Below are 6,000 nucleotides of genomic sequence, written 5' to 3'. Positions count from 1 at the left end.
CTTTCAAACCAGCCAAACCCACAGGTCTTGGGTTCTTTTAAAGCAATGAAATTCACCCAAAGCTGAGCCTTGCACCTGGATGCCCATCAAATTCTTAGGATCTGATGCCACCAATCAGATTGATTAAAGAACAACAAATCAAGTACTTATTCAGGCAGCACTCAGTTGAACTATGGAACTCACTCCCACAGGAGGCAGGAATGGTCGTCAACTTGGATGGCTTTAAAAGAGGATTGGGCCAATTCATGGAGGAGCAGCTTGGCCCTGCAACCGTGAGTGCCCAGGGCTGTGGGTACCATGCAGTGTGCATGGCCCCCTGGCATCAAAATTTGTGGGTGCCCGGCCCCTTCATGGGGAATTGTGTGGTGCTCGGGCACCCAAGGCCCCAGGGAGTTGGCACCTATATGGAGGAGGGGGCTACTGATGGCTACTGGTTGGCCACTGTGAGAATGGAGTGCTGGACTGCGTGGGCCATTGGTAGGATCCAGCAGGCTCTTCCAATGTTCATAAGGCAAACAGGGCTGCAGAGGAGCAAATGGCAGACCAGTTTCTCAGCAGCACGCCCATGACTTGTTTTTGCAACACAGTGCAGAATTTGCGAAGCCCCTTCACCAGAAAGCAGGGGCATTTGGGAGCGATGGGGATGTTTCCCTCTGTGCTTCCATCGCACGTGCATTTTCCCAGTGAACCGGCATTACAAAACTGCACCAGGGTACCGGTGTTTGACAGTTAGCCAAAATTTGCATAGGAGAAGGTGAAAAGGAGTCCTGAACACTGGGTATCTGCAGGGCTGTTGGCCACACAAAAGATGGAACAGGCTTAATCTCTGTGGCCCCAGATTGGCAAAATTAGAACCATTGAGTGGCAAATTGCAGGGAAGCCAATTTTGGCTTCAAATTAGGAGCAACTTAAGAGTAAAAGGAAGAGACTGCTGGATTCAGCATCTTGTTCTCACAATAGCCAACCGGATTCCTAAGTTGGGAGCCCGAAAGCAAGACCCAAGTGCAGAAGCAAACTCCCCTCCTTTGGTTTCCAACAACTGGAATTCAGAAGGACCATGGATGCAGATCATAGCCATCACAGAAACCACTGATAGCCGGGTCCTCTATGAATTTGTCTTTTAAAGCCATTTGGGCTGGTGGCCCTCACCGCTTCCTACAGGAGTGAGTTCCATAGCTCAACTGTGCACTGCATGAAGTAATTTCTTTTATCAGAATATTTCTTAATCTTTAAACTTCCTAATGCTACAGGTTGTTTAGGAAACGGGAGGAGGTGGCAGCACCTCCTTACTGGACGCATTGAAGCAGATGCTAGACGACCATCTGCCAGGGTGCTGAAAGCCTCTGGGATTTGGGTGAGCTGAGCGCCACAATCCTCCCCAAGGCTTAAATTCTTTGATTCTGGAGAAATGTCCCACCTCTTCAGGGGCCAGAAGGGACCTTGTAGAGCACCCAGCCAGTTTGGAGTTAACGTGTTTGGATTGTAATTTCTTGATGCACTCCAATTTCCCGAGTGAATAATCCATGTGTGGCACATGTCAGTTTCCAGATGGAATGGCAGGTTCTGTCTATCTGGAACGGGCAGATGTGCGACCGTGCTGGGGTGCCTGCCTTCTCTCACCCCCGCCCCCACCTAGTTAATTTTTGAAAGTGCATCCACCGTCATCGGCTGGAAAGATCCTCTAATGGGTCACATGATTGCGTTGCCCTTTTCCCTCTCTCCGTTTGCTCACTCAGCCTTTTGGAAAGTGCTCCTCCATTCAACTGGAAGTGTGGATGTGAAAAGTTCAGCTTGACTTTTGCTGTGGGCATTAAAATACAACACTGGCCAAATGAACCTACGATTAGCAGGGGGCGGGGGTCTTTGTTTGCCAACATTTGCTTGCCCTTCCCCGAAAACTGTTATCTATCCTTGCATTTAAAGATCAGTTGAAGGTGTTTTCGTTTAGCAAGGCCTTTACGGTTTGATAGGGACATAGGAAGCTGCCTTTTACCGAGGGCTTGTCCACACTTCCACTTGTCCCCTGGGAAAACCAGCTGTTGACTGCTGAATTGGAACAAACGTCAATTGGGTTTTCAGCAGATTGAAACTGAAAACCTGTTCGAAACTCAGGTATATGAGCTAGATACCAAATGGCTCCTGAAACCAGGGTTATTACAGTCCCAAAAAAGGAACGCCGACTTGAAATTTTGGGGCCAGACGGCTCGAAGGTCGTATTTTCAGTTTTAACGAAATAGTATACGTATTTTCGTATACGACTTTTCAGTTCCTGAAATGCATTCTGATTGCACAGATATATAATGGATAGAATGTGTTGCCTGGCAAATTTCAAATGCTGAGGGTATTCCAACCCCCAGCTGGAGATGCCAGGATTGAACCGGGTTTCTTCTGAGTGCAAGACAGGCAGCTACAGTTTTCCAATGCCAAACAAAAGCATGTGTTTCTAATTATTTTGATATTTTATGGATGATTTTTTTTTAGTTTTTGAATGTATTTTATTTACTGGTGGGCTTTGTTGTTTTATCTTTGCCATAGAACACCTTGGGCTCCTTTTGGAGGAGGAGTGGTTGGTAAAAGCAAGGCACAAATAAACATCTTCCTTTTGTTTGTTCTGAACCTAAAGGTAAAGGTACCCCTGACCGTTAAGTGCAGTCGCGGACAACTCTGGGGTTGCACGCTCATCTCGCTGTATAGGCCGAGGGAGCCGGCATTTGTCCGCAAACAGTTTTTCTGGGTCATGTGGCCAGCTTGACTAAGCCGCTTCTGGCAAACCAGAGCAGTGCATGGAAACACAATTTACCTTCCCGCCGGAGTGGTACCTATTTATCTACTTGCACTTTGACGTGCTTTTGAACTGCTAGGTTGGCAGGAGCTGGGACTGAACAACGGGAGATCACCCCGTCGCGGGGATGCGAACCGCCGACCTTCTGATCGGCAAGCCCTAGGCTCGGTGGTTTAGACCACAGCGCCACCCGCGTCCCCCGTTCTGGACCTACCGCCAATAGGTCCTGGAACTATTTCATTAGGTTCCAGTATGACAACTCCATTTCCTTCAGCCTCTTACAAGGAATGGTTGAGGTAGTCGGGGATGTTTTGCCTGGAGAAGAGAAGACTAAGAGGCGATAGAAGAGGGATCTTCAAATATCGGAAGGGTTGCCATGTGGAAGATGGAGCCAGTTTGGTTTTTTTTTTCTGCTTTAGGACCTGAACCAATGGATTCAAATGACAAGAAAGGAGATTCAAATTAAACTTTAAACTCAGTGCTTTCTGAGAGCGAGACCTGTTTGGCATGGGAGAGGACTGGCCTGGAAGTTGGCGGGCTCTCCTTTGTTGGAGGTTTTTAATCAGAGAGTGGATGGCCATCCATCAGGGATATCGTAGCTGTGATTCCTGCACCACAGGGGGTTGGACTAGATGACCCTCGGGATCCCTTCCAGCTCTACAATTTATAGTGTGTCTCTGCTCTGACACAGAAATGCCTCTCAGTCCCTGCCCTGCACATATCAATGGTGTGGTGCCGTGGAAATAGCCAAAACAGTTCGGCTCCTTTGTAAAAATGCTTGCAGTTACTGATATGTTCCTGTTTGTAAAAATTGTATTGTAAACAGAAGATAATAAGGTGCCTTTCTACCCCTTGGCTGATGCCATCATAGGAGCATACTTAATCTAAAGTCTCTGAAGCCAGAGAAAAAGCTGGTGCGTCCGCCCAAGGCGATCCTGCACTTTTTAGAGGCGAGCTTGAGTCAGTCTTCTTCAACTGCGAGGCTCTCGTTGGCTGTGGTGGGGAGGAGGGGGAATTAATCGCTTGTCAGCACAACTTTGGCTTGACCTTTGTGGGAGTCTAAAGGCAGAACATTGTGGCGATGAGCAGGACTTATTTCCTACTTTGTACCAAGTCAGTTTAACTGGGCAAGTTCATCAGGAGCCCCCGTTAATTGGCTGGCTCTGAACGAGGGATGGAAAGATTCCTCAATTTCTCTCTCTCATCTTCTTTTTCTAATCCTTAATTCAGTTCTACACATTTCTGCAGCAACTTGCTCCCCCCCTCCAATTTAAAGAAACATCCTCATGAACACACACACACCCCGCCCCCTAGGAACTGCTACACAAAGTGACACAATGCAATGGACTCACACACTGGGAATGAGTTCCTAGATTTCCTACAGTCTAGAATGGCATGGACAACACTCAGTTTCCTTTTTTAATACAGTGGTGCCTCGCTAGACGAATTTAATTCGTTCCACGGGTCTTTTCTTATAACGAAAAAATTCGTCTAGCGAGTCCCATAGGAATGCATTGAATTTTTTTTGAATTGTTTTTTGCCCATAGGAACGCATTAATTGAATTTCAATGCATTCCTATGGGAAACCGCGATTTGCTAGACGAATTTTCGTTCGTCTAGCGAGGCAACCTCCGCTCGAAAAATCCTTTCGTTAAGCGGAAATTTCGTTAAGCAGGGCATTCGTTAAGCGAGGCACCACTGTATATAAATTTATTTATTTGGTTTTTCAGATTAACGTTTTACAATCACCTAGCCAACATACAACATAAAAGCAAGATTCCAAGGAATCTCCTGGACATCCCTCCTCCACTTTGTGGGTCCTATTGTTGGTCCTTTCCTCCTGCATCTTTTATGATCATCCAAATCTTTTACATCTCCATTATGTCCAAAATTCACCATTAAACTACAAGTGTTATTCCAATCCTACTAATGATTTTAGCTGTTTACAATGGTTTTTGAGATAAATTATAATTTCCCCCCATTCCTTATTAAAATTTTGGTCTTCCCAATGTGGTGGTGGCCCAAAGGGCCACAATAAATGTGATAATTTTTTGGGGAAAATATATATAGTAAGAATAATATCGGAGAAAACTGGGTATTGAAACCTGCTTAACCTACATCATATATCTCAGTTTCCAGCGGCCCTTTAAAGTACGCTTCACGCAGAGTATACGCAGTCAGAAGTCGACCTGGCTAAGAAAACACCACCAAGAGCGTAGGGAATTATCTCCCTTATATGAAACCCCTTACTAGCTGCACACTTGTAAAAGTATACAGATGAAAATACAAATGGTTGGGTTTCTTTAATTGAAAAACAAACTAACTCTAAAGAGACTTTAAACTAAAGATAAATGCTTTCTCTCTTAGCAACTTTATCTACCTACATTCCAACCTTCAAACCATTCCAAACCTCCCACATAACTCCCATTAAACTACCCAAGAATTAACAGCAAACTAGCTTTATAACTAAGCAACTCTCATACTAAAATTCAACTGGGAATCTCTTAAACTGAGAGACTCTCTTATTAAGATTCAACTAGGAAACTCTTAAACTGAGAATTAAATCACACTGAGCGATATTTAACTGAGAGAGTGATCTACTAAGAGATGCAGAAGGCTTTCTGGCAGAGCCTTATATACAAGGAGCAGAGCCCACGCCTGTGAGCAATAACAGAAATCACCGGCACCTGTTTCTCTTAAACAGATAGTATTTACATTAGACCGGCTCTAAAGTAACTTGACTTCAAAAAATCCAACAATAATGTGTGCCCCTGTAAATCCGTGAGTGTGCTTCTAATAGAGAAGTTATGGTAGCCTGTTACTTTATGAAACTGATGATTTTGCAAATTGCCACCCCCCATTGGGGCAGAAACACAGCTAATATGTGAATCACAAAGGTACAGCTCAAAGCTAAGACATAAGTTGCTACATGGTGCAAATGGCTACACGTAACACAGGTTCCCAACATGCACACTAACACAATGTAACAGAACACGGTGGGAATCAGAACTTAATCAGCAGAAATTGCTAGTCTTTATTCCGCATGTGTAAAACATGAAATGAAATGAGGTTATATCTGAAGAACATGAAATGAGGTTATATCTGAAGAAGTGTGCATGCACACGAAAGCTCATACCAATGACAAACTTAGTTGGTCTCTAAGGTGCTGCTGGAAGGAAAAAAATTTTTTATGAGGTTATGATGTTACAACACCGATT

This window comes from Zootoca vivipara, chromosome 6 (assembly GCF_963506605.1).
Source record: "Zootoca vivipara chromosome 6, rZooViv1.1, whole genome shotgun sequence".
In the NCBI taxonomy this organism is placed as follows: Eukaryota; Metazoa; Chordata; class Lepidosauria; order Squamata; family Lacertidae; genus Zootoca; species Zootoca vivipara.
Note: the sequence above shows the minus strand (reverse complement) of the source record.